At 42.0% G+C, this 20,816-nt stretch overlaps 1 long non-coding RNA gene, 1 other non-coding gene and 1 pseudogene across 2 annotated transcripts; 2 read left to right on the top strand and 1 right to left on the bottom strand.

Annotated features, from left to right (window-relative positions):
- Nucleotides 1–306: 306 nt before the first annotated feature.
- On the bottom strand, nucleotides 307–6,976 carry LOC132027952 (uncharacterized). The gene is made up of 3 exons (XR_009407273.1): nucleotides 6,832–6,976; nucleotides 3,670–3,730; nucleotides 307–2,600 (listed from the first exon to the last, which is right to left on the bottom strand). It is a non-coding gene; the product is annotated as an uncharacterized LOC132027952 (long non-coding RNA).
- Nucleotides 6,977–11,855: 4,879 nt separating this feature from the next.
- LOC132028875 (U1 spliceosomal RNA) lies at nucleotides 11,856–12,019 on the top strand. The gene has a single exon (XR_009407572.1). It is a non-coding gene; the product is annotated as a U1 spliceosomal RNA (small nuclear RNA).
- Nucleotides 12,020–15,542: 3,523 nt separating this feature from the next.
- Nucleotides 15,543–20,816, top strand: part of LOC132027585 (uncharacterized) — an 8,303-nt pseudogene continuing 3,029 nt past the window's right edge.

Here is a 20,816-nt window from a genome sequence, read left to right as displayed (position 1 = left end):
TGCCTATATTTTTAATTTTAGGCCTTCTAATAATATACTGTAGCATCTCATAGCAGCTTTAATTTGCATTTCCCTAATGGCTAATGACGTTTAGCATCCTTCCATGTGCTTATTGGGCATTTTTTGTGGGAGTATCTCTTCAAATCTTTTTCGCATTTTCAAACTTGTTTGTTTTCTTCCTGTTGAGTTTAAAGAGTGTGTATGTGTGTATGTATCCTTTTGGGATATGTAATTAGCAAATAATTTACCACATACTGTCACTTTGTTTTCATTTTATAAAAATGATTTTATTTATTTATTTGACACACAAAGAGAGAGAGAGAACACGAGCAGGGAGTGGCAGGCAGAGGGAGAAGCAGGCTTCCCTCTGAGCAGGGAGCCAGATGCAGGGCTCCATCCCGGAACCCTGGGATCATGACTTGAGCTGAAGGTAGACACTTAACCAACTGAGCCACCCAGGGATCCCTATTTTCATTTTCTGAATGTTGCCTTTTATAGAACAAAATTTTTAATTCTGATGAAGTCCAATGTATAGAACTTTTATTTTATGAATCATGTTTTTGATGTCACGTTTAAGAAATTTTTACCTATCCAGGGGTCATGAAGGGATTTTCTTTTGTGTTTTTTCCTAAAAGCTTTGTAATTTTATACATGGATCTATGGTAAATTTTGGTTAATTTTTGTATATGAGATATACTATGTTTTCAGTTACTCAAACCAAAAATTTTGCAGTTACCTTTGATGTCTCTCTTATACTACATATCAAAACCAAGTTCTACTGACTCCCCCTTCTTGCCTATTCCACACCTGGCCCAACACTGTTATCTTTCATCAGTTGATGGTACAAGTCTCTGAATTAATCTCCATTTTCTTTCCTTGTCCTGTATAGTCTATCCTTAGTACAATAAGAAAAATGATCTTTTTTTTTTTAAAGATTTTATTTATTTGACAGAGAGAGATCACAAGTAGGCAGAGAGAGAGAGAGAGGGAAGCAGGCTCCCTGCTGAGCAGAGAGCCCAATGCAGGACTCAATCCCAGGACCCTGAGATCATGACCCGAGCCAAAGGCAGCAGCTCAACCCACTGAGCCACCCAGGCGCCCCAGAAAAATGATCTTTTTAAAGCACAAGAGAAATCATGTCCCTCTTCTGCTACAACTTCTCCAGTAGTTGTCATTTCTTTACATGACATGATCTGCTCCCTCCCTCCCTTCTCTGACCATATACCTCAAACTTTACCATTCAACACCTCCACTCCCTCTTTACTGGCTTCCTTGTTCTATTTTGACCATGTCAGGCATACTCCCACCTTTACACAGCTGTTCCCTTGTTTGAAATGCTCCTCTACCAGATAATGACATGGCTAACTCCCTGACTCCTTTAAGACTTTGCTTCAAAGGAAAACTTCCAAATTCATTGCATGAGGCCAGTATCATCCTGATATCAAAACAGGATAAAGACAACACACACACACAAAAAAGAGAACTACGGGCCAATATCTCTAAGGATAGATGTAAAAATCCTCAGCAAAATACTAGTAAGCCAAATCCAACAATACATTTTTTAAAAATCATTCACTGTGATCAGGAGGAATTTATTCCTGGCTTGCAACGGTAATTCAATGTTTGCAAATCAATCAATGTGATACATCACATCAATAAAGATAGAAACCATATGATCATTTCATACATGCAGAAAAAGCATTTGACCAAGTACAACACCCATTCATGATAAAAGCCCTCAACAAATTAGGATTAGATGGAACACACTTCAACATAATAAAGGCCATATATGAAAAACCTGCAGCAAACATTCATACTCAATGGGGAAAACTGCTGGCATCTTAGCACCCATTAAAGCAGTGGCAACAAACTATTCTAGTAGTCATTGTATTATTCTTCATTGCCATGTGCTTGCAATTAAGAAAAAAAAGCCAGTTTCATGTGAGAATGCCCTTGATAAAACACCACAAGTTGTTAGTTCTCAACCCTTGAGTACGCTCCATTTTACTATTCTGTTAGGAAATGAGAAGTTCTCATAAAGCACATCTGCTCTATAACAAAGCACAATGGCTGGTTCAAGAAAAACAACCTGTGTATTTAAGTTGTGAACTAACCTAGATACTTTTTTCTTTTTTGTTGTTTATTTAGATTTTTATTTAAATTCTAATTAGTTAACATTGAGTGTAATATTTGTTTCAGTAGAATTTAGTCTCTTCACTTACCTCTAACCCCTTGTGCTTATCCTAACAATTACCCACCCATCACCCATTTAGACCATCCTCCAACTAGCTCCCTCCATCTACCCTGTTTGTTCTCTATTGTTGAATGTCTCATAGACATTTTCTTTTTTTTTTTTTTTTTAAGATTTTATTTATTTGTCAGAGAGAGAGAGGGAGCGAGAGTGAGCACAGGCAGACAGAGTGGCAGGCAGAGACAGAGGGAGAAGCAGGCTCCCTGCCGAGCAAGGAGCCCGATGTGGGACTTGATCCCAGGACGCTGGGATCATGACCTGAGCCGCTGCTTAACCTGGCAGCTGCTTAACCAACTGAGCCACCCAGGCGTCCCTCATAGACATTTTCTTGATAGAACACCATGTTGTCCTGAAAAAACAGAGGCAAACTATGGTTATTTGGATTTGTGTCTTGGTGGACATTTTCACTTCACATTCTAGTTACTTTAAGGAAAAGAACACAGTAAGTGCTGCCAATTACAAACTCCAATCTTTCAATATAACTTAAGATACTGGAAACTCATATCCTGTACCATGTGCTTGTAAGCCTCCCAATACTTACATTTTTTTTAAATCTAACTTCTAATACTATGAATACAAATGAAAAAAGCTTTTTGAGTTTTTCCATTATTTTTAAGAGTATAAGTGATCCTGAAAACAAAGTTTGAGAACAGATGATTTGTCACAATCATTGTGTGATCCCCCTTGCTTTTTTACAACCTAGGTGTTTTCATGGATATGTTAATGGCAGAACTCACACAACTCTGAACTTAGGCACTAAGAGACTTCAGCCTCTTATTCATTTTTGCTGTACAACTGGGTTTCTTTTAAGGTAAGGCAACTACAGCTGAGAACATTGCTTGGCAGCAGTGTGAGGTCTTGGTGCTTAGGAAAGAATAGGGATTTGCCACAAGATTGACCATCCTATAAGGAATCTTTAAGGTTTCCAAAGCCAGACATCAACTGAAACCTCAAGGCTTTCTGACAAAGGAATTACAAGGAAAGGAATTCCTTTCTCAAAGGAATTACAAGTACTATTTGATTTACTGGAGAGTGTAAATACTGCACATTGAGAAATGCTTTTTGTGTTTGGGAGTTACTTCACACCCTAATCCCCTAACCCTGAAAATAAAGCTGCATATAGGAACAAAAAATATAAAAGTATATATACATATGTATATGCATATGTACATATACATATATATAATTTTAACATATATAACTTTAAATATATATTAACCAATTGCATTATTTAATTAATATATTATATTATAATATTATTATATTAATATAATTATATTAATTAAATAACTTTTAATATCTATTAATACATATTAACTAAATATAACTAAATATATAACTATATTACATATAATATATAATATATCTAAAATACATAATTTTTAATATGACTTATAAATATCTATATATTTACTTACCAGCTTTCACAAACTCATTGGAACAGGATGCCAGGAGATAAAAATATTCAGGAGTAATTTTCTGTAAGTAAACAAATATTATCTATCTTTTTTTCTTAGAGATGCTGTAATGCAAGAGCCATTGAAAACTTCTGTCAAAACTTCACACATATTCTGGTTTAAAAACACATCTTGTTAGTTGATATTAAATCAGTATGATTATATTTAAGGAGATTTTTAACCATCAAGAAAATTTCCCAAAAATGTTTCCTGATACATTTTCTCATTTTTATCTTCAATTTCTTACCAGTTCTGAGTAGTGTTTTAATTGGAACTTTTTCTACTGCAGGTGCCAGAAATCTAGAAATTTAAGTTAAACTAAACTGAAGAGGAATTAGCTAACAGAAAAAGAGGCCCTTGATTTTTTTTTTTTTAAGATTTTATTTATTTATTTGACAGAGAGAGAGATCAGAAGTAGGCAGAGAGTCAGGCAGAGAGAGAAGGGGAAGCAGGCTCCCCGCTGAGCAGAGAGCCCGATGTGGGGCTTGATCCCAGGACACTGAGATCATGACCCGAGCCAAAGGCAGCGGCTTAATCCACTGAGCAACCCAGGCACCCCAAGAGACCCTTGATGTTAAACTCAATCACAGCTATATCTAGGGACTAGAGTCTTCAGGACTTTCTGTCTTCACGACTTGTCTCTACTTGGCTGCATTCTGCATAGAATCTCTTTCTACTTAAGGGAGTCAAGACAGTGACCACATCACACCTCATCTTTTATTATCAGATTAGCAAATGAGGCAGAAAGAGAATTTCATTCTCCCCATATCCATAATCAATCTTTCGTCTTCCCTCCCTCCCTCTCTCTCTCCCATTTCCTCTCCCCCACCTCTCTCTCTTTCTTTCTCTCTCTCTCTCTTTCTCACACACAAACTCACACACATGCACACACAGGTTGACCATGACTGGATCATGTTTCCACTTCTGTGTGCTAAACCAAATAGTGTACTAAGATTGGCCCAGCACTGGTCACATGCTGCCTCAGTCAAGGTTCTCCAGAGAAAGAGAACCACTAGGATATTATATATATATATTATGTATTATAATATATATATAGGATATTATATATATAATATATTTTAACCACTAGAATATTATATATAATATATATTATATATTATATGTATTATACTATATAGATTCATATATGTTGTTTCAGTCCAACTTCACAGACCTAAGAACCACAGGAGTTGATAGTGTAAATCTCAGTCCAGGAGCCAGAAAACCAATGTCCTGGCTCAAGCAAGAATGCAAGACAAGAATGAAACCTCCTTTCTTCTGATTTTTGGTCCATTCAGGCCCTTAAAGGATTGGATGAAGCCCACCCATGTTGGGGAGGGCAGTCTACTTCACTTGGATGTATTGCTTCAAATGCTAATCTCATCCAGAAATACCCTCACAGACACACTTAGAAGTAATGTTTAATCTCAGCATCCCTTGACTCAGTCAAGACGACACATAAAACTAATATATATGCCAACCCCATAATGGTATGTGGACGTGTGAGACCCCATTAGAGAAATACCTCGAGGGCGAAATGGATTTGAGGAGAAACTGAACCACATACAAAAAAGATGCTAGCCAATAAAAAGAGCTCTCTGCTACAACCTACAGAATCGCTGTTTATCTGTACTCACTGCTCCCACAGCTGAGCATCTTACAAAGACAGTATAAAGTTTTCATAAATTAGCAGTGCTTGACATAATATTTTTCAGAATCATTACTTTGTAATTTTTAAAAACTGTCTGAGCTCAGGCAGTGGAGTAAACTGACACTAGAAAATCAATCACCTCTCCCTCCTCTGACCAAGGCTGACTATTCAAAAAACAGAAGACATTCAAATTGGCAATAATTAAATTATTATAAAATTAGAAAGCTGAGTTAGACAATTTGTTGGATAACTTAGTTGGGAAGTCAACCAGTAAAGATAGGCAATGTAGATCTACTTAATAGGAATTGAGTTTTTCCTCCAGAAACATTACAGACTAATGTTTTCAGACATTGGTATATAGTTAAAGGAAACTCACAACCATCTCTTGATTTTGTGAAAGGATTTCAAACTCAGATGGAGCTAGAGGATATGAATTGGAGAGTCTCATGCATGTACCATTGGGAAAACAAAAGCTGAAGAACTGAGAGACTTATTTCCCCATAAATGCCTGATTTACAAAAGACTCAAATGTACCTCCCATGAGATCTATAGATCTCACTGAACATCCATCAAGAATCTCTCCCGATCCCAGAGCACCTGGGTGCCTCAGTCAGTTAAGTGGTTAAGTGCCTGCCTTTGGCTCTGGGGCCTGGAATGGAGCCCCGCATTGCGCTCTGTGCTCAGTGGGGAGCCTGCTTCTCCCTCTCCCTCTGTGTCACTCCCCCTGCTTGAGGTTTCTCTCCCTTTGTGTCAAATAAATAAATAAAATCTTAAAAACAACAACAACAACAACCACCAACACTCCCTATCTTCAAGCCAATGAGCTTACTGGCTGGACTCCCCCTTCTTTACACTTCTTGCCCATAGATAAAAAAATCCCTGCAAACCCTCAAGGGATTCACCTATAGCTGGTTACAATTCCTGCTTCCCAAATTGCAATTCCTCTGCTGTTCCAGAACAAACTCAATTTCGGGTAATTTGAGTTTTCCTCAGTTTACCTCTTTCTTTAGGTTGCCAATTTGTTCTCAAAATTCAAATCTACAAATCACAGAGGCCACTCACATGTCAAGGCCTCCAGCTAGAGTGGACACGGATGGTGGCGCCCCTTTACCCCCTCCCCATGGCCACTTCAGGGCAAGAAACTTGTTAAATTAATTACACAAGGAAGCCACGCAATAGGCAGCTTCAAAGTTGTGGCCGACTTCCTAAGCAAACCAAAATCTAAGTTTGTAAATGCCTGAAGGTTACAAAATTAAAACCTAAGTTCAACCAATCACAAACAGCCAACTAGGCTTTCAGCTAGAGTTGATCAATCATTCCTTACCTTGCTTCTGCCTTTTCTCTATGAAAGTCTCTCCTCAGCTTTTGTCTGTGGCAAAGTGCCCCTGACTACTTTTCATTCGGCACTGCCGGTTTCCTGTTGATTTCTGCTCAGTCTTAAACTGTCTACCATGTGTCAGTTTATCTCTTACCAGGTCTTACTTCCACTCCACCTGGAACTGCATTCCCTCACCTGAGGGCTCTCTGTGGCCGCCTAAGCCCCCCACGCAGGCACGCGCAGAGCGTGGAGACGCGAACGCCGCACTTGGACCCGGAAGGTGATTGTGGTGACTGCGCGTGCGCTCCACTGTCTGCCCCGCGCACAGCCCGCCCACACTCCAGGTGCCGGTGCCTGCACTGGTGGCTGTCTGCATAGTTAGCACTCCGCATGCTTCACTACCCATGTGTCCTTCCCCAGCCAAATGAATTACTCTTACTGAATCTGTGTCCCAGGACCTGCTTCTAAGAAAAGACACACACACAAAAAACTTTAAAAGCCATGTCTTAAGAGGGTCATCCATACTTTTCTTACACTTTAGTACACAGGACTCTCCCCGCCAGATTTACTGAGATATAATTGACAAATAAGAGTTGTATTTAAAATATACAATGTGATGATTTAATATGCATTATAATATATATAGATTGTAATTATATATATATATATATTTATATATATATATATATAGTTGTGAAAGGATTACCAATCAAGGTGGTTAATATGTCCATCACCTCATAGTCACCGTGTGTGTGTGTGTGTGTGTGTGTGTGTGTGTGTGTTGGGAACACTTAATATCTATTCTTGCAGCAAATTTCAAATATATAAAACAGTATTAGTAGCTACAGTCACCACACTGTACATTAGATCCCCAGAACATACATATTTACCTTACAAACTGAAAGCTTGTAAAGAACACAGACCCTAGTCCAGTAAAGTGCCATGTCTCCAGCAGTCACTCTTTAGCTAAGTCTATTAAACTAGAAGACCTATGGCACAAAAATGAGAGGAAAGGGTCTATAAATTTATGCACTTGATACCTGCATTTAGAGTCACCCTCGCCCTCCCAAAACAATGTGAAAGAATATAAAATAAAGTCAGATAAACTAAGTTTATCTGGCACCTTGTCTCAACCCTCAATCTTCCTGAGTTTAAACAAATAGATTAGAAGTCAATGGGTATGAAAGAGGGGAATGGGAGGAGAGAGGAAGCATTTAATAGATGGCCCCATCACTTACTATATGGTCCCAAACTGCTGTGCTGCTTCATTTTCTGATCTCTTCTTTTGGTCTGTGCACTTTAATAAGCCTGAAGGGCAACATCCCTTGGTGAACTGCACATGCGTAATTATCAACCTGCACAAGGTGTAGATTATATTCTATTTGTTCTGCTTAAGATGGCAGGAAATCAAGCAATATATTTTGAAAGAATATCCTTCACTTGGTTAAAAGGAAAAAGGCAGCTCTTGAAGGCGCTCAGAAAAATTACTCTAATAGATCCTTCCTCACAAAGTCACAGAAGCTATTTATATTGTGCTCCTCCATTTCTTAATTAAGTATTTTAAAGGCAAGTTATAAAGCACTTGTGTTTCATGTATACTAAGTATTTATTCAAGTGATGTTTGGCAAATATGACACTAATTGAGCAATTTAAGAACAGAAGGTATTTTACTTACAATTGGTCATAGATATTCAGTATTAAATATAAGTACAAAAACAAAAGCCTACAAGTATTGTATTCCTGACACAAATAATCACAGACTTTAAAATATCAATTTACCTTAGTAGTCCAAGCAGCTCATGAATATTCATTGCCAGGGTGGAAGTGAAATGAGTCAAGAGAACAATGTGTTCTTCATCTTTTACCTCCGTTATCTTTACGTAATTCCTAATTTTGTGATGAGACATCTTCGAATATTGATTACTTTCTTAAAAGTCTACCAATTGCTTCAGGACATGCCAAAGATTCAGTCAAGTATTTAAGAAGTATACAGGAAAGAGAAGTTGCATTAAATTTGTTATAAATCTTAACTTGTAAAGAGAATTATTTACTATGGAATAAGTAATTTTACTTTTTGGGAATCAAACAATTTTCAAAGCAGTAACACTCCCACAACACTTCACACTTAAGAAAGAGGACATCTGGGGCACCTGGGTGACTCAGTCAGTTAAGCATCTGCCTTCAGCTCACGTCATGATCCCAGGGTCCTAGGATCAAGTCCTGCATCAGGCTCCCTGGCCAGCAGAGTCTGCACCTCCTTCTCCCTCTGCCCCCTGCTCATTTTCTCTCTCTCAAATAAATAAAATCTTTAAAAAAAGAAAAGAAAAGAGGACATTTCATCCAGTGTTGATAGCGGTAACTCCATGGATTCAGAGCAGCTGCACTTTCTCTCAAACCACCTTTGGATACAGTGGTACAGTGGTCATACCACAACTGAAAACAGTGTGCCTCATGATGACGTGGCATTTTTTGACATTTTAAATTATATCAGTAGCCTTCCAAAAATGTACAGTTTTCCTCCAGGGAGTTTCTGACTGTCTTTCCATCAGAAGATCATTGATTTACAGCTTGGTTGCCTAAGGACATATGTATATTGACCCCCCTAAAAGCAGAGATTGGAAGGAATGTAGAGCAAGCTGACTTAGTTATGAGGATGGAGTCTTGTGGTCTCTGAATTTCAGCATGACTCCTCATTACCATGGCCATTTATTGTACCTTTCTTTCTGTGGTTCCATCCACAGATGGATTATTCCACTGCATGATTCCCTCCCGTTTATATGTATTCTAGTTTCACTGACCATTGCTTAGGATAACGGACTGTTACTATGATGGCTCTCACACAGGTCAAGAGCTAAAGGCTTAGTATTGCCTCTACCTCCCAGTAAAGGATTAAATGTTCCCCTCCTTGAATGATAGTCATGGTGACTTCTTGGCCTATGAATATAGACAGGAAAGCCCTAAATAAAATATTAGCAAATCAAAGCCAACAGTATGTAAAAACAGTTAATGCACAGCAGCAAATATAGTCTTAGGTATTTACCCAAGAGAATGAAAACACATGTCCATAAAAAGATATATATGAACAATAATAACAGCCCAAACTGGAAAGATCCCAAATGTCCACCCACAGGTGAACAAACATTGTACCTTTACACAATGCAATGGCACTCAGTAGAAAAAGGAACAAATTATACTGAAAAACAAAAATATCATGGATGGGGGCGCCTGGGTGGCTCAGTGGGTTAAGCCTCTGCCTTTGGCTCAGGCTGTGATCTCAGGGTCCTGGGATTAAGCACACATCCAGCTGTGTGCTCAGCGGGGAGCCAGCTTCCCCCCTCTCTCTGTCTGCCTCTCTGCCTACTTGTGATCTCTCTCTCTCTCTGTCAGATAAATAAATAAAAAATCTTTAAAAAAATATATCATGGATCAATTTCACAAATATTCCCCTGGGTGAAAGTGGCCAGGGTCAAGGTGCATACTCTATGATTCCACTTATTTTAATTTCCAAATTAAGTTGAAAGTCATCTACAATAATTAAAAAATATCAGACCAATGTTTTGTTGAGGTGAGGGCTCAGCAATGTTTAATTTGTTGGGAATACTACAACAAAAACACCATAGACTAGAGTACTTAAACAGTAAACATTTATTTCTCACCGTTCTGGAGGCTGGACATCCAAGATTAAAGTGTTGGTCAGTTCAGTAACTGGTGAGAGTCTGCTCACTTCGGGGATAAGATGTAAAACTTTTTATCATGTTATATCCTGCTGGTCTACCTTTCTCAACGATGTATTTAACCTCCCAAGGGCTCCCAAAAATAAAGTGGGAGTCTATAAATTGAAGGTAAATGGGGTACTAATCAGACAAAAACAACGGTTTCCTATTTGGCTTTTTTAAAAGATTGGTACTTTGCTAAATTACACTTTGTTATGAAAATTTAAGTGTTTCCTGATATGACATTCAAATCCTTAGTTCTGAACATTAAAATGATATCTCCCTTATTTATAGAAAGCATGCTTCTTATAGATATAAATATTAAAATGACTTTATTTTTACTGAGTTGTAGTTGCTTTATCTCATTTATGGGATCTTTTATCAGGTCCAGGTTACAAGTATTATATTGTACTCTTTCATTTCTCCTTTCTTATTTTCATAAGAAAATTTCCCTAGATTCACAACACAATACAATTTTTATAAGTTATCCCAAAATTTATGTCTAAAAAATATATATGTATGTCTTCTCATTCCTTGTTTCTATCAATTAACTGGCGAACAACAAAATCTACATTGGCTAGGTTAAGAGGAAAAAGAATTAATTAAAGGCTAGTGAGTAATTCACAGAAGCCGAGAGGGCTTGTGACCAGGCTTGGACGCTGAGCAGCCAGGAAAAATGTCCAGTACCCCGCAGGAGCCACTACAGCTCAAACGCAGCTGCTGTCACTGGTCAGCCCTACCACCATCACTTGCACAGATGGGGCCCAGCTCATGCTGCGTGATGCACAGGAGTGGATGCCAGAAACTCTGGCAGTAATGCTCCTAAAGAGCCCACCGCTTTTGTTGCCACCCTTGCCAAATAACACATTCTGTATGCCTCTTTCCTCCCATTGCTCACCTTCCAATCAAAGTCACAGGCAATTGCATCTGATTGATGGAATCCAGACCACTCGCCTGTACCCTCACTGCAAGGGAATCTGGGAAAGCCAGCTTTCAGCTTCAACCTGAGGAAGGCAGCCTCATAAAACAGGATGTTTGCAAACATTAGGAGAGTGTTCAAAGGGTGCTGGGTGATCAGGAATGCCCACGATAACAAATGTCTACAATAAGCCCTCAAGGAGAAATTTCCCTCTGTTAGTGACTGCTTCCTCTATTTTACAGTTTAATAAATACTCATCAACTGGAATATAGAAGTGATGACACCTGGCAAGTACTACACAGTATGCCACTTCATAGAAGAATACAGAACCAGAATTATGCAACTGTGCCTTATTTCATCATATCTCAAATTCAGTGGGACTTCAGCTGGAGAGCTAGAATCCCAACTTGGAGGCAATAATGATATTTGTAGGCATGGAGAAAAATTTGCGCAAATCATTCACTTGCTCCATTTTGTAACTCAAAAAATACTACATATTGAGAAGGAGATTAAGCTCTTAGTTGATAGGTTAAGATGCTCTGACCAATACTTACCTGGCAGGGGAGATACCATGATCACGAAGGTGGTTTTCCCAGGGCGAGGCTTATCCATTGCACTCCGGATGTGCTGACCCCTGCGATTTCCCCAAATGTGGGAAACTCGACTGCATAATTTGTGGTAGTGGGGGACTGCGTTCGCACTTTCCCCTGTAAAAAAAAAAAAAAAAAAAAAAAAAATGCTCTGACCATTTGAATTATAAATAATAATTGTGCCTTTTATAGCTGTTCTCATATTTACAAAATAACATTAACTTTCAATATGATCACTTATTTCTTTATATAAATGTAAAGATTGACCCTTGTCTGCCCAGATAGACACCTATTTCTACCTGTTGACAGCACAAATAATAAATCACTGTCAGCAGCTGTGATACAAATCAGGCAGACTTGGGATGACTGATTAAAGTACATAAAATTAAGTTCATTTATCCCTTTTGTAGTAAATTATGTTCTAAATGTTTTCTTTGCAGAATCACTGCATTGTTTTTCCTCTCTTACCTGCCTGGATGGCCATGCCGACGTGTGTCACACTGCCCTCTGGTGTGGCTCAAAGAATCTTCCTTTCATTCTGTGGAAGCTACCAGAGCAAGGAACGCACAGACCCAGCACTGCTGAGTCATGCCGCAGGCTGGGCTTTGTTCTGAAGGGATTTACAGCCCTACGTAAGTGAAGAGAAGTTTGGATCAACAGCAAACCCAAATTATTGTTTAAGGGACTAGGAAAACCGTATGTACTTAGTATTTTTAATTCGTTTATTTAGGGCCCACTGCTCATAGTTCTGTGCTTGGTCCCACAGGTGATACAAAAAGGAAGAAGGTACAATCCCTGCCCCAGAGGACCTAGCAGCCTATAAGCAGCACAATGCAGTATGAGTTAAGAAGACGGAGTGTGTGAGATGGGAACAGATAATAAGAAGTAGTATCAAAACAGAAAAACAAAAACAAACGAAAATAGGCTTCTTATGGGGACTAATATTTGAGATAGGCGTGAGTAAGGTTTGGGATTTGAGGGCCAGCAATTGGGAACTGAGGAGGAAGAGGAAAAATCCATGCCAAAAATAATAAATTAAAACCTCTAATTTAAAAAAAGAATCTTGGGGCGACTGAGTGGCTCGGTCAGTTAAGTGACAACTCTTGGTTTCAGCTCAGGTCATGATCTCAGGGTTGTGACATCAAGCCCCCAACACCCACCCTCGGTGCAGAGTCTGCTTGAGATTCTCTGTCTCTGCTCCTCTCTGCACCATGCGCATTTTCTCTCACTTTCTCTTGCTCTGGCTCTCAAATAAATAAATAAAATCTGAAAAAAATATTATTTTGTTTTTATCTTATTCTTTTTCACCAGCAAAGTGTATAAGAGAAAATTTGCAGTTTTCACAGTCACCAACGATTAGAATTTTATTATTAGAAGGGAGATATTTATGTAGCAATACAATTGAATTTTCTCTCTTTGAAAAGTAATTTCTCTTTTTTTAAAGATTTTATTTGTTTATTTGACAGACAGAGATCACAAGTAGACAGAGAGGCAGGCAGAGAGAGAGAGAGAGGGAAGCAGGCTCCCTGCTGAGCAGAGAGCCCGATGCAGGACTCGATCCCAGGACCCCGGGATCATGACCTGAGCCGAAGGCAGCGGCTCAACCCACTGAGCCACCCAGGCACCCTGAAAAGTAATTTCTAAATGACAGTGTTGGATAGCAATACTTCCATTAAGTTTTCATCAAACCCTTTTTGCCTTAAAAAAAAAAAAAAGATAAAAATCCTCCCATATAGATTTTCTGTAATTTTATTAATACAGGATTATTTATAATTTAAAATAACTTACATTATATATTCATATTATATTAATATATATTATATATTCACTGACCGTGAATGAATTAGTATCTGTTCACTTTTACAGCTCTTTTTAAAGAAATGTGGGTTAATCTAGGTGAGGATTCTTAGAAACTCAGCAAATAGATTACATCCCCTCATTTATTCTTATGGTAAACTTAATGCTTTCATACGATGTATGTTTTTGTCAACATCTTCAATTTTAATTTCAGTTATTTGTATCATAGTCTAGATAGGGCTATCATGGTATTTTGCAATCTTATTTAAAGTTGACTTTTCAGAAGAGCATGTTTTGGCATGGAGGCCAAGAAAAACAAGGCTGGACCCACCTCGAGTCTAGCCCTAACATCACCTTCCCCTCCATAAACCTGAAGGAGGCTGAGGTGGAAGAAAATGGAAACAAAGTTAAACCTAAAACTCACTAACAAGAACGCTTGATAGGAGAAATGTGACATTCCACCAGGAAACTCCAAATTGTCGTCATGTTAGTGCCTCATCAGAGGGAGAAATGGCCTTGACTTGAAAATAACCAGGCCTCCAACATCCTGACAGTCTTTTTTACCCTGATAGCCCTTCTGAACATCCCCTTTATCCTCACCTACTGCTGAGCCAGCAGTTGTGGCCCAATTATCTACTGCAGAGTCCACCCCCACTCTGCCTTTAAAAACTCTGACTGTAATCCGGTTTGGGGTCCAAGTCCCTTCTCCGCTGTGTCGGGTACACTTGGGCCCAAGCTTAAGCTTACCAAATAAACCCTTGTGCGATTGCATTAGTGTTGGCTCCTTGGTAGACTCTAGGACGTGAAAACTCGGGAACAACATTTGGAGGTTCCACTGAGATCTGGGAGACTCCCAGGACCCCAACCCAGAGGGTCTTGCACCAGCTGGTGAGCACACTCACTTTTTGTTTTTGTTTTTTGTTTTTTGTTTTTTTATATTATCTATTTGTGCACATACTTTGGGAGCTCCACTCTGCATTTTTTTTACCTGTAGGAATTCCAGTCTGAGTATCTGGAGTCAACATTGGCTCAAGTGGACATGTGGCGGGCCGTCGACGAGGGGGGCGGGGCGGGGTCTTGGGAGACGTCCCTTTGCTCCTGTCTGGAGGGTCGGCCGCTGTCGCGGTCGAGCCCGGAGGATGAGGTCCTCATCTGTGAAGAGAGCCGGCTGCCATTGCGGCCGGATTCTCCCTTAACTTCCTTTCAGTTTTGTCTTCGCGGCTGCACCGGATCGTTTGTCTTTGTGCGTGTGTTCTTGTTAATTGTCGTAAGTGTATTTGTCTTGTTGTGGACTGAGGAAGTGATGGGACAGACGCAGATGACCCCTCTGTCTCTGATGATTGCCCACTTCTCGGAGGTCAGGGAAAGAGCTCATAACCTGAGCACTGACGTATGAAAGGGAAAGTTTCAGACTTTCTGCATGTCTGAATGGCCATCCCTTAATGTTGGATGGCCCCCGGAGGGAACTTTTCAACTACCTATTATCTTACAGGTTAAGGCCATCATCTTCAGAGAAAAACCACACAGCTACCCTGACCAAATACCTTACATCCTGGTCTGGCAAGACATGATCGAAAATCCTCCCTCCTGGCTTAAACCTTTTCTTCCTCCCAAAGCAGGACCCACATCCAAGGCTCTAGCCCTGCGGAACCCAACTCCGAAGTCTGACAAAATGATGGAGTTCTAACCAAAGACTCCACTTTACCCTGTCCTTCAGGACACCTCCACGGAGGACCTGATTTTTCCACCACCCTACCAGTAGGTCCCCCTTTCCCCACCATCTGCCCTCCCAGCAGAAGCATCAGGAGCTGCCGAGGGAGTGCACCAGATGGAGGGGTCCCCATGCATGGGCCAGCAGCAGGGACACATGGACGGACCCATCGTGCAACCCCAGCCCCAAACCTGGGACTGGCTGATTCTACTGTCCTTCCCCTCCATGCCATGGGACTCCCTCAAAGAAACAGGGGGACAGCCAATGTTATATTGGCCATTTTCTACCAGTGATTTATACAACTGGAAAACCCAAAACACAAAGTTCTCCAATAACCCAAAAGATCTTATCAATCTTTTGGATACTGTTCTTTTCACCCATCAGCCCACCTGGGATGACTGTCAGCAGCTCTTCCGGGTTCTATTTACCACTGAGGAAAGAGAGCGAATCCAGGTTGGAGCCCGAAAGTCCGTCCTGGGTAACGACAGACAGCCAACCCAGAACCCCGACCTCATAAATGCAGCTTTCCCCTTGTCTCACCCCGCTTGGGACTACAACTCGGCAGAAGGTAAGGAGAAGCTCCAGGTCTACCGCCAGACTCTAATGGCAGATCTCAAGGCTGCAGCATACAAGCCTACCAGTCTGGCCAAGGTATATGATGTAAGACAGGGTTAAGATGAGAGTCCGGTGGCATTTCTAGAAAGGATCATAGAGGCGTTCAGACAATACACCCCTATGAATCCAGGGGCCCAGAAACCCAAGCTGCCATTGTTATGACCTTTGTTAAGCCACTTCAGACACTAAAAGAAAACTGCAGAGGGTAGAAAGACTGGGAGAAAAAAGCCTACAGGATCTGATAGTGGTAACAGAAAGAGTCTACAATAACAGAGAGACTCAGGAGGAACAACAGGCTAAGATTAGTGACCATCAGACCCAGAACCTGGCTAAGATCCTACTGGCTGCAACCATGATGACCCACACGAAAAACAAAGACATCTCAAGAAGTTGACTTCAGGAGCAGGTAAGGAGGATGGCCCCATCGAAGACACCCCAAACTGAATATGAACCAGCGTGTTTTTTGCAAGGAAAAAGGCCACTGGGTGAAGGATTGCCCTAATAAAAACCAGTGTGCTTATTGCAAGGAAAAAGGCCACTGGGTAAAGGAGTGCCCCAACAGAAAACCAAAGGCCTCCACTACTATCTTGGAGGTTGAAGATTTGATGATTGTGGAGTCGGGGTTTGGCACCCCTCCCCGAGCCCAGGGTAACCCTTAAAGTGGAGGGGCAGCCAATTAAATTCCTAGTAGACACCGGGGCACAACACTCTGTTTTGCTACGACCTCAAGTGAAGTTGACAAATAAGACCTCATGGGTACAGGGGGCCATGGGCACTAAACAATATTCATGGACTACCTGAAGAATAGTGGATCTCGGAGTGGGCCAGGTATTCCACTCCTTCATGGTCATCCCTGAATGCCCATACCCCTTGTTAGGCCGAGACCTACTCACCAAGATGGGAGCCAAAATTAGTTTCCACCCTAAAGGGGCAAAGGTGCTGGATAAAGAGGGGCACCCAATCCAGGTGCTTGTCTTGAACCTTGAGGATGAATATCATCTTCACCAAATGCCCCCAGCACCAATGACCAACACTGACCACTGGTTGCAAGAGTTTCCCCAAGCATGGGCAGAAACTGGGGGAATGGGACTGACCCAACATCAGCCAGCTATATACATTGAACTAAAGCCAGGAGCAGATCCAGTCAGGGTCCGTCAATACCCCATGCCTCTCACAGCTCAGAAGGGGATCACCCCACACATCCGACAGCTGCTAGACTCAGGCATACTGCGTCCTTGTCAGTCAGCATGGAACACTCCCCTGCTGCCAGTGTGAAAGCCACACTCTAATGATTATAGATCGGTCCAGGACTTGAGAGAAGTTAACTGACGAGTAATGGACATGCACCCTACAGTCCCAAACCCCTACACTCTCCTCTCCACCTTGCCCCTAGACAAACCTTGGTATACAGTGCTAGACCTAAAAGATGCCTTTTTCTGCTTGCCCTTGGCCCCAAAGAGCCAAGATCTCTGCTTTTGAACAGACGGACCCGGAGAAGGGCATCAATGGCCAACTCACCTGGACTCGACTGCCGAAAGGATTCAAGAATTCGCCCACCATCTTTGACGAGGCACTGCATGAAGACTTAGATGAGTTCCATGCCAAACACCCTAATCTGACTCTATTACAATACGAAGATGATATCCTGTTGGCAGCAGAAGCCCAGGAAACATGCTTACAAGGCACCAAGGATCTGCTCCAAGCGATAGCAACTCTGGGATACCGGGTTTCAGCTAAAAAGGCCCAGATCTGCAGAACGGAGGTGAGCTACCTGGAGTACAAATTAAGAGATGGACAAAGATGATTAACGGATGCATGGAAGAAGACCGTTATGAGAATCCCACAGCCTCGAAATGTCTGCCAGTTACGAGAATTCCTAGGGTCGGCGGGTTTCTGCCAATTGTGGATCCCTGGTTTCGCTGAAATGGCTAAGCCCCTTTACAAGGCCACGAAACAAAAACAGGACTTTGCATGGACTGAGGCCATGAACAAAGCCTTCAATGATCTTAAACAAGCCTTGGTCTCCGCCCCCGCACTCAGGCTGCCGGATGTGACTAAGCCCTTCCACCTTTACCTGGATGAAAAGGAAGGCATGGCGAAGGGAGTTCTAAATCAGTATGTGGGCCCCTGGAAAAGACCGGTGGCCTACCTCTCAAAGAAATTAGATGCTGTAGCCGCCGGATGGCCCCCATGCTTAAAAATTACTGCTGCGGTGGCCACCAGGGTCAAGGACGCAGATAAGCTGGCTATGGGGCAGGAACTATACGTCACTACCCCACATGCCATCGAAGGGGTGCTCAAACAACCCCCGGACCGATGGATCAGCAATGCCCACTTGACCCATTACCAGGGCTTGCTTTTAAACCTTACCAGAATTTTGTTCCAGACACCAACAGCCCTAAACCCAGCGACACTGCTCCCTAACCCTGACTGGGAAACCCCCCTACATGACTGTCAAGAAATCCTAGCTTAGGTACACGGAGTCAGAGCCGATCTTCAGGACCAACCACTGCCGGACACGAATGACACCTGGTATACAGACGGCAGCAGCTTCGTCCGAGAAGGAATCCGACATGCAGGGGCCACAGTAACCACAGAGACAGAAACTGTATGGGCAGAACCATTAGCGGCCAGGACATCTGCCCAATGTGCAGAACTGATTGCGCTGACCAAGGCACTAACAATGGGAGCAGGCAAGAGAATAAACTTCTATACTAATAGCAGATATGCCTTTGCCACAGCCCACATCCACAGAGCCATTTATGAAGAAAGAGGGCTCTTAACAGCAGAAGGAAAGACTATTAAAAACAAGGTAGAAATCCTTGAGCTCCTAAGAGCCCTCTGGCTGCCTAAGGCACTGGCCATCATCCATTGTCCAGGACACCAAAAAGCAGATACGCCAGTGGCTAGGGGAAATCATCTGGCTGACTTAAAGGCAAAAAAGGCAGCCTTCTCAGTGGACCATGTCTTAGTGACCACACTGCCTGATCCAGGAGCACCGAGCTTGCCAGACAGCCTCAACTACACTGATGCAGACTTACAATAGATTAGGCGTCTGCCCATGACACAACGTTTACATGGATGGTGGAGAGCTGCAGATTGCAGCATAATCCTACCAGAGGAACTGGGACGGCGAGTCCTATCCAAAAATGCATAAAAGTACCCACATGGGAACAAAAAAATTGGAAGACTTGGTGTGACATGCAAAGACCACCATCAAAGATTCCTGATCAAAGATCAAACAGATTGTGGCAAGCTGCCACGCATGTCAGTTAACTAATGCCACTGCCCAGGGATCTAACCCGAGCACCCAGCTCCTGGGGGACTGCCCAGGAGCCTACTGGGAAGTAGACTTCACAGAGGTAAAACCTGGAAAATACAGATATAAGTATTTGCTAGTGTTTGTAGATACTTTTTCAGGACGGACAGAGACATTTCCCACCAAACATGAAACAGCAGAGACTGTGACCAAGAAACTGCTAGAAGACATCTTACTGAGGCATGGTTTTCCTGTTAAAATTGGATCAGAGAACAGACCAGGATTCGTCTCTAAGGTAACACAGGGAGTGGCACTGGTGCTTGGGGCAGACTGGAAATTACATTGTGCATATAGGCCCCAAAGCTCAGGACAGGTAGAAAGGATGAACAGAACATTAAAGGAGACCTTAACTAAATTAGCCCTAGACACTGACGGGGATTAGGTGACTCTCCTCCCCTTTGCCCTCTATAGGGTACGAAACTCCCCATATAAGATGGGGCTTACCCTCTATGAGATCATGTTCGGTATTCCCCCACCTATTATTCCCAACTTAAAACCTGAGGTACTTGCTGAGTTTGATGATCACCAACTCCTCTCTCTCCAAATGTTATAATGGACCCATGAACAGGTGTGGCCTAAGCTGAGGGCCCTCTATGAGACCGGGCCACCCCTGGACCCCCATCAATATCAGCCAGGGGGACTGGGTATACATCCAGAGACACCAACACCGGACACTTCAACCACGCTGGAAGGGACCTTACATCGTGATCCTGACTACTCCAACCGCTCTCAAGGTCGACAGAATTACTTCCTGGGTCCACTACATCCACGTCCGGCCAGCTGACCCACGTACCGTTCTCAAGGATTTTGTTCCAGAATGGAAGAGCCAGCTGAACAAGGACAATCCCCTAAAGCTGAGACTGAGCTGCTCTCACATACCCCACTAATGTTACTTATACTATGCCCTCTTTTTACACCAGTGCACGGAGGGATAAGTAACCCTCATTATCCCCCTTCTCCTCTTTACCTTTGGGCCCTGCATTATCAATAGATTAGTTACTTTTGTCAAAGACAGAGTCAGTGCAGTTCAACTCATGGTACTCAGACAGGATTACCAAACACTGGACTTTGTTACTGAGGTCAGCTTAGACCCATGATTGGGTCCTTCCTTAGGTTCCTCTGAGAGGGGGAAATGTGGAGGGCAAGAAAAACAAGGCCGTACCCACCTCGAGTCTAGCCCTAACATCGCCCTCCCCTCCATAAACCTGAAGGAGGCTGAGGTGGAAGAAAATGGAAACAAAGTTAAACCTAAAACTCACTAACAAGAACGCTTGATAGGAGAAATGTGACATTCCACCAGGAAACTCCAAATTGTCGTCATGTTAGTGCCTCATCAGAGGGAGAAATGGCCTTGACTTGAAAATAACCAGGCCTCCAACATCCTGACAGTCTTTTTTACCCTGATAGCCCTTCTGAACATCCCCTTTATCCTCACCTACTGCTGAGCCAGCAGTTGTGGCCCAATTATCTACTGC

The sequence above is a fragment of the Mustela nigripes genome, chromosome 12 (assembly GCF_022355385.1).
Source record: "Mustela nigripes isolate SB6536 chromosome 12, MUSNIG.SB6536, whole genome shotgun sequence".
Classification (NCBI taxonomy): domain Eukaryota; kingdom Metazoa; phylum Chordata; class Mammalia; order Carnivora; family Mustelidae; genus Mustela; species Mustela nigripes.
Note: the sequence above shows the minus strand (reverse complement) of the source record. Positions and strands in the feature narration are given on the sequence as shown.